The sequence below is a fragment of the Grus americana genome, assembly GCF_028858705.1.
Source record: "Grus americana isolate bGruAme1 chromosome 27 unlocalized genomic scaffold, bGruAme1.mat SUPER_27_unloc_1, whole genome shotgun sequence".
NCBI classification, from domain to species: Eukaryota; Metazoa; Chordata; class Aves; order Gruiformes; family Gruidae; genus Grus; species Grus americana.
The window spans coordinates 218,406-226,146 of NW_026561291.1; positions in this window are offsets into that span (position 1 = coordinate 218,406).

Here is a 7,741-nt window from a genome sequence, read left to right on the forward strand (position 1 = left end):
TAAATCAGTGCTTCAGACTGCAAAATAGCTTGAAGTGGCAGTTTCTCAGCCCCACAGCTCCCTAAGTGGCTGGCTGTTCCTGACCCAAAAAAACCTCTACATGGGTGTTTCTGAGTACTAAAGGTCAATGAATGGCTTCTTTGAACCCCAAAACCTCCCTAAATTGCTGTTTCTGAGCCAAAAAAAAACCCTAAATGGGTGTTTCTCAGAAAAAAAAGCTCCCTAAAGAAGTCGGTTTAGTCCTAATCTCCCCGAATTGCTGTTTCTGAGCCCAAAGCTCCCTAAATTGTAAAGCCCAAAAGCTCACTAAATTGCTCTTTCTGAGCCCCAAAGCTCTCTAAATCGGTGTTTTGGATCCCGAAAGCTCCCAAACTGTGTTTTCCAGACACAAAAAGCTTCCTAAATCAGTGGTTTAGAAACCAAAAGCTCCCTAAGTGGCCATTTCTCAGCCCAAAAGCTCCATAAAGCAATGGTTTAGATCCCAGAAGCTCCCGAAATCAGTGGCTTAGACCCCAAAAGCTCCCTTAGTGGCTGTCTCTCAGCCCAGAAGTTCCCTAAGTGGCTGTTTCTCAGGCTACGAGCTCCCTAAGTGGGTGTGTGTATGCCCAATAGCTCACTAAATTTCTGTTTCTGACCCAAAAAATCTCTACATGGGTGTTTCTGATCCCACAGCTCCATGAAGGGGTCCTCTGAAGCCCAAAGGCTAACTAAATTCCCATTTCTGAGCCCATTTGCTACCTAAAACACTGTTAATGACTGCAAAATCACTTTAAATGGCAGATTCTCTGCCCCAAAGCTCCTTATGTGGCAGTTTCTCAGCCCCAAACTGCCTAAGTGGCTGTTTCTCAGCCCAAAAACTCCACAAATCAGTGGTTTAGACCCCAAAAGCTCCCTAAGTGGCTGTTTTTCAGCCCAAAACATTCCTAAGTTTCTGTTTCTCAGCCTAACGGCTCCCTGCGTGGCGCTGTCTGGGCCCAAAATCTCCCTAAATAGGTGTGTGTGAACCCAAAATCTCCCTACAAGGCTGTGTCTGATCCCACAGCTCCATGAATGTCTTCTTTGAATCCCTAAACCTCCCTAATTTGCTGTTTGTGAGCCCAAAAAATCCCTACATGGGTGTTTGTGAGCTGCAAGGCTCTGGGGCAGCCCGGGCCTCTCCTCACGGAGCTGCCCTGCGCCTGCTGCCCCCCGTGCTGCCACAGACCCCGGGGCTGGGTCCCGCTGATGGAGGGGGGTGATTTTGGGCAGGAAGAGCTGCCTGTCATGATCCTGTAGCTTTCTGGGGGTTTAGTTCGGGCACCTTCAGAGCAAGAAAGTCCAACGCCAGAAGCTTCTGTCCAGGCCCTTCCCAGAGGTGTCAGGCCGCCCTGGGAAGGGCCCTGTCGGGGCACAGGCCTCGTCCTGCTGCGCTCACCCAACGCAGCCCGCCGGCCATGGCATCTCGCCCCCTGACCGCAGCTACTCCTCAGCCAGCCGGGACACTGTGCCGGTGCAGACACGGCCTTCAGGAAGGGCCATTTCACCCGGAGCTGTTCTCTCAGCTCTGCCCTCCCTCGGTCCGCTCCTGGGGGCTGGGCCCGCTCAGGGAGGGAGGGGAGGCAGAGGACATGACAGGAGGGGAGGGGACAGGAGGGAGCTGCCCTGGATTTGCTCTGCCTTGGCAAGTCTTTCCCAAAATGCGGGTCTGCCTGCGCTCCAGCCACAGCCCTGGGCGGCACGAGCTGCGTGACCGGAGCCGCTGGCGTCGGCCGGGCCGGCACCTGGCAGGAGACAGGGCTCTGCCCCCGGTCACACCGCCCGTGCTGAGCCCAGCACCCAGGGCCTTCCTCAGGCCTCGCCTTCCCCCGGGTGGTGAGGAGGAGAGACTGTTTCCTCTCTGCTGTGCTGTATTTCCAGCACACATCTGCTGAGTTGAAGTCCCCCACGAGAAGAAGGGCTAGCGAGCGTGAGACTTCTCCCAGTGGCTTATAGAATATGTCAGCCAACTCTTCATCGTGCTTGGGTGGTCTATAACAGACTCCCACTGTGATACCTGCCTTGGTGGCCTCCCCCCAATTCTTACCCTAAATCATGGGTTTGAAGACCAAAAGCTTACTAAATCAGTGTTTTAGATCCTGAAAGCTCCCAAACTGTGTTTTCCAGACCCCAAAAGCTTCCTTAATCAGTGGTTTAGAAACCAAAAGCTCCCTAAGTGGCTGTTTATCAGCCCAGAAGATTCCTAAGTGGATGTTTCTAAGCCCAAAATCACCCTAAATGGGTGTATCTGAGACCAAAAGCTCCCTAAATGGTTAAGTCTCTTCACAAAAAATTGCTAAATTTCTGGTTTTGACCTCAAAAGCTCCCTAAATTTATGCTTCTGAGCAACAAGCCCCCTAAGTAAGTGTGTCTTACTTAGGTGATCTATATCAGACTCCCACCGTGACACCTACCTTGGTGGCCTCCCCCCCGATTCTTACCCAGACACACTCAACCCTATCACCACCATCGTCAAGCTCTACATAGTCAAAGTACTCCCTAACATACAGGGCTACCCCACTGTCTCCTCATACATCAGTGGTTTAGACCCCAAAACCTCCCTAGATCACTGGTTTAGACCCCAAAAGCTCCCTTAGGGGCTGTTTTTCAGCCCAGACATTTCTGAAGTGGATGTTTTTCACACTAAAAGCTCCCCAAGTGGGTGTGTCTGAGTGAAAAAGCTCCCTAAATGGGTGTTTCGGAGCCCAAAATCACCCTAAATGGGTGCCTCTGAGACCAAAGGCTCCCTAAATGGTTATTTCTGATTACAAAAAATTGCTAGAAGCTCCTTAAATTTATGCTTCTGAGCAACAAAGTGCCTGATGTTGTGTTTCGGAACCCCAGAGCTCCCTAAAAAGAAGATCAGGATGCCAACACCTCCCAAACTGAGTGTTTCTGACCCCAAAGCTCTCTGAATGGGTTTCCTGAAGCCCAAAAGCTCACCAAATTGCTGTTTCTGAGCCCAGGAGCTGCCTAAATCAGTGCTTCAGAATGCAAAATTGCTTGAAGTGGCAGTTTCTCAGCCCCACAGCTCCTTAAGTGGCTGTTTCTCAGCCCAAAAGCTCCCTGGGCTCCAAAAATCTCCCAAAATAGCTGCCTGTGAGCCCAAAATCTCCCTAAATGGTTATTTCTGATCACAAAAAACCCGTGCTGAATTACTGGCTTTAAGCCCCAAAGCTCCCTAAGTGGGTATTGCTGAGCCCAAAGTTACCTAAACTGTGCTATTGAATCCCCCTGCTTCTACAGTACTTTTGGGGGAACGTTTGTGCTCCCGTATCCACGATAAAGTCGAGGGACTCTGCTTTCAGGGCCTTAAGGGAGATTAAAAGGTTGCTATTCTTTATGGAGAGCCGGTCTTGGTTTAGGGACCCTGCTGCCTCCTGTATGGTCCCTGCCACACCTTTCCCTGCTCCTGATGTTGTCCATCCATTTTTCTCAGTTCCTGTCTCAGGGGACTGTAAGGACACTGTTCCTGCGGCTTAAGCAGCCCCTCCTTTCCCGCTCTTTCCTTGCTTTTCTGCTGGACTATCGCTGCTAATTGAGCATAGGGTACCCCATCGATTTGGCGTTGGGGCACCCCCAATTTTAAGGCTTAGTGAAACAGTTCTTTACGAGACACTTGCCCAGAGCCCCGATGTGTTTTCATTTGTTGGGTGCTTCCCTGCAAAAATCCTCCAACTTTGAGTAAGGTAACAGCACGTGTTAACAGGTCTGCCCATGAACTTACTCAAGGAGGACCTCAAAAGGTCAGCATTACAGTTTTTAGCTCTGAGGGAGTTTCTCGCAAAAGTTGATTTACACCCTTATCACTCGGAGCTGTCAACCACGGCTCAGGGAATCTCCCTGTCTGGGGAAGACGCAGACAGCCCAGCAGCCAATTTTTCTGAACAGATGCTTGCCGTGCCTCCCCACCCCACTCTTCCCCCACCTTGTTTTGTCTCCTTGTGGCCACCAGCTGGTTCCCAAGGCTGGGCCTGGCCAGAGGAGGGAGCAGAGGTGGGGTCTCTCACGGGGTGGAACTCTGCTCTCCTGGAAGCCAGGGCTGTGCTCTTGGCTTTTTGCCCTGCTCCCTCCCCTCCCCATCCTCAACTCTACCACCTCAGGGTCACTGCAGCCAAGGCTGCCGCTGCCTTTCAAATCCCCAACCACTTCTTCCTTGTTCACCAGTGCCAGGCCCAGCAGAGCACCTCTCCTCCTTCTTTCCTCCACCACCCCTGCCAGGAAATGTGCACTAGAAATCTCCTGGATCGCTCCATCCCTGCTGGATTTGTCCTTCCAGCAGACACCAGAGTGGTTCAGGTCCCCCACGAGGACCAGAGCTGTGAACGTGAGGCTTCTCTCACTGGTTCTTTCCGTGCTGGTTTCCCGGGGAGAGCGCGAGCACCACCTGCATCGTCCTGCCTGTGTTGGGATGTGCACGTGTTCGCGCTGTGGGGTGTGCGTGGACTTTATTCCCTCCTGCCCCTGCGAGCAGTTCTGGGATCACACGTGGGGTGTGTGTGTGCAATCCCTTTAGATGGATCCATCACCAGGCACAGACCAGCCAGTCCAGATGGGAACAGCTCCAGACCTCTTTATTTTGTCTTTAGAGGTGGATCTTGGCAGCTGAGAAGCCTCCAAGCGCCTTCGCTAACAGCCACCGCTCCCGGCACCTTCCCCGCTGCTCGGGTACCAGCATCTAGTTGTAGGGAGGAAGAAAGAAAAGCAAATGATTGTATGGACGGAGAGAAGGCAGAGAAATCCTGCAGGCGTAGCTCAGGCCACCCATGATGGCATCTGCTTGCGATGAATCTTCAAGGTGTCACTTCAGTGGGAGAGGCCCCTGATGCCCAAGCCCAGGAGAAGGTCCCAGGTGCAGCTGGTCAGCCTGGGGCTGAGTCAGGTGGAGCTGAGACCTTGGATGTCCCATACAGGTGTCCCCCCTCGGGGCAAGGTGTCTGGGGCAGGACTCTGCAAGGGAAGGACGTGCTCTCTGTTTGGAAAGGGGAGAGCCAGCCATCAGAGGGATCCCTCTGTCTTCAGACAGGACTTTTACATCCCACATGGAAAGCCAGTTCTGGGTGCCCAGGCAGTGCCCTTGGGTGTCAGGGAGGTCCAGCCCAAACCCACCCTCCAAAACCCGCTTCTGCCACACGAGGGTGTCAGAAATGCCCTCTTTCCCCCAGGGCTGCCCTCCGTGGAGGGATGGGCCCTGCAGCCGGAGGAAGCACCGTGCCTTTTGGAGATAGTTACCAGGGGAGCTGCCTCTGCCGCTCTTGACGCCGCCTGTTGTTCTCAGCGACGTGCCTGAAAATGTTCCTCCGCGCTTGGTGCGGCTCCAGCCTGTTGAGGACCTGGACCGCTCGTGGGGAAAGGTGGCTGCAACGACAGGGAAAACATCATCCCTCAGCCTCCGTCCTACGCAAGCCCCGGATGCAGGGACGGGGGACCTGGACATCTCTGCGGGGTCATGGCTGCTCGACTGCCCCAGGCTGTGTCCAGAGCCAGCGCACACTTACTCAGGCTGGAGTCTCTTCAGCTGGGCTGCTGCTGCCATCTCCTCTGCTGGGAGAGGGTTTTCTGCCTTCCCCCACCTCTCGTTGACCTCCTTTCTCCTGGGCTGGGCCGGAGGGTGGGGAATCCAAGGGCCTCCAGTGCCGAGTGCCTGCCAAGGAGGAGATGCTCTCAGCAAACCAGACGGCAGACAGAGGTGCCGTTCCCCAGAGGACCTCTGAAAGGAGCCTGCAGCAGGACCTGGGAGCCGGCAGACTAAGCACCACGTGCCCGTCACCACGGCTGATGGCTGCTTTTGCCCCTCGGATCCTGCTGCCCATCTCATCCCCCGGGGATGAGCAGGCAAACCCCTGCCCTGCAGCTGGGTGTCAGTCCTGCTCCAACCCCCTGGAGACCCCCGACACAGAGGGTCGCTGCTGCTCTCAGTGGTGTCAATCACTGCCCGTACCTGGGGTGGCTGGCGATCCTCCCCTGCAGCCCAGGCTTCCCACGCCGCCCATTCTGCCTTCGCTTGCTGTCGTCGCTCTTGCCACCGCGTCTTCACTTGCTCCCACTCTGCAGACAGCTGCCAGACCTCCTGGAGGGGATGGAAACGCAGCAGCAGGCAGGATTAGTCTCAGCTCCTGCAGCAGCTTCCTTCGGCTCTGACCCGTGGTGGTGCCCCTTGCCTCAGCCGGTCGGTTGGCAGCGCTTTGCCCCTACCAGGTCAGGGGCGTGGAGTCACGCCAACGCATGGTGAGCCCGGCTGAGTGACCAAAGACCTCCACTGCCAAGCGCCTAGGAAGGACTTGGACATTTTCCATAGCCCCTGGCCAGAATAAGTGTTTCATGGCAACCTTAGTCTGGAGAAGAGGAGGCTGAGGGGAGACCTGATCGCTCTCTACAACTACCTCAAAGGAGGTTGTAGTGAGGTGGTTGTTGGTCTCCTCTCCCAGATAAAAAGGGAGAGGACGAGAGGAAATGGCTTCAAGGTGTGTCAGGGCAGGTTTAGATTGGACATTAGGAAAAATTTCTTCACCCAAAGAGTGGTCAGGCATTGGAACAGGCTGCCCAGAGAGGTGGTGGAGTCCCCATCCCTGGACGTGTTCAAAAAACGTGTAGACGTGCACTTTGGGACATGGTTTAGTGGACATGGTGGTGTTGGGTTGACGGTTGGACTTGTGATCTTAGAGGTCTTTTCCAACCTTAATGATTCTACTAGTCTATGAACCCCCGGGCAATAACAGGCGAGAAGGGTGTAGCACCTTCCTTTTTGTGAAGAAGATCTGAAGGGGGTGACAGGCAGGTTACAAGGAACGCACGCCAAGGGATCCTTTCAGATCGGCTCTCTGCACAAAGAGGCTTTAGCCGAGTCTCAGCGGCACGGTAGTTACAGCAAGGCACAGCACGTACCTGCAGCGCTCTCTTGCAGCCTTCGGAGGACGGGATTGCAGCGGTGGGCCTGGCTGGAGGAAATGGCTCCTGCCTGCCTGCCTCCTTCGTCTTGGGGGAGCTGCCTGGACATGGCGGGAGCACGCTGCAAAGAGACACCAGGAGGAGTCGGCACGAGCACGGGGCAATTTGGTCTCCCACTTTCATCGGGTATCAAAGCTCCCCAGGCTGGCAGAAGAAGCGGGGGAGGTGGGGCCGTTTCCCATGGCAAGGGGGAGCCTTTCCTGAGCCCCCATCGGACAATGGGAGAGGACTGCACCTCAGGTCTGTTGTAAGGCAAGCAAAGTGATGTGGGGAGCACTCAACACTCCGCCCCTTCCCCACTACGGGGCCTGCGATGGGGCAAAGAAGCTCATACAAAGCATGGGGCTGTGCCAGGGACCTTCCCGAGTCCCTACAGCAGGGTCCAAACGGGATGTCTCTCCTACATGGGTTCAAGGACCCCTTTCATCTCTTCCCACAAGTCTCACCTGGCAGAAGTCTTCTTCTCCATGTCTGGCTGCCTGTGCCTGGCCCCTGCCTTGCAGTACGGGCAGGGAGAGCTTCACGCGCCTCTGCAGCAGCTTGTCAGGACACCCCTGGGAAGCTGGGAAAGGAGGAAGCTCTTCAGAGCAGCCCCGTGGGGAGTGCGTTTTAAACGGGGCTGCGGTCATCCAGTGTGGGGCAGGGCCCACCTGGACAGCGGGACCTGTTCCCGTACCGTCTCTGATCCATGACTTTTCCTGGAGCCTCTTGTGCCAGGTGGAGAACGCGCCTTGGCCACCGATCTGCTGATCACAATGAACTTAAACCTGGAAAGCAA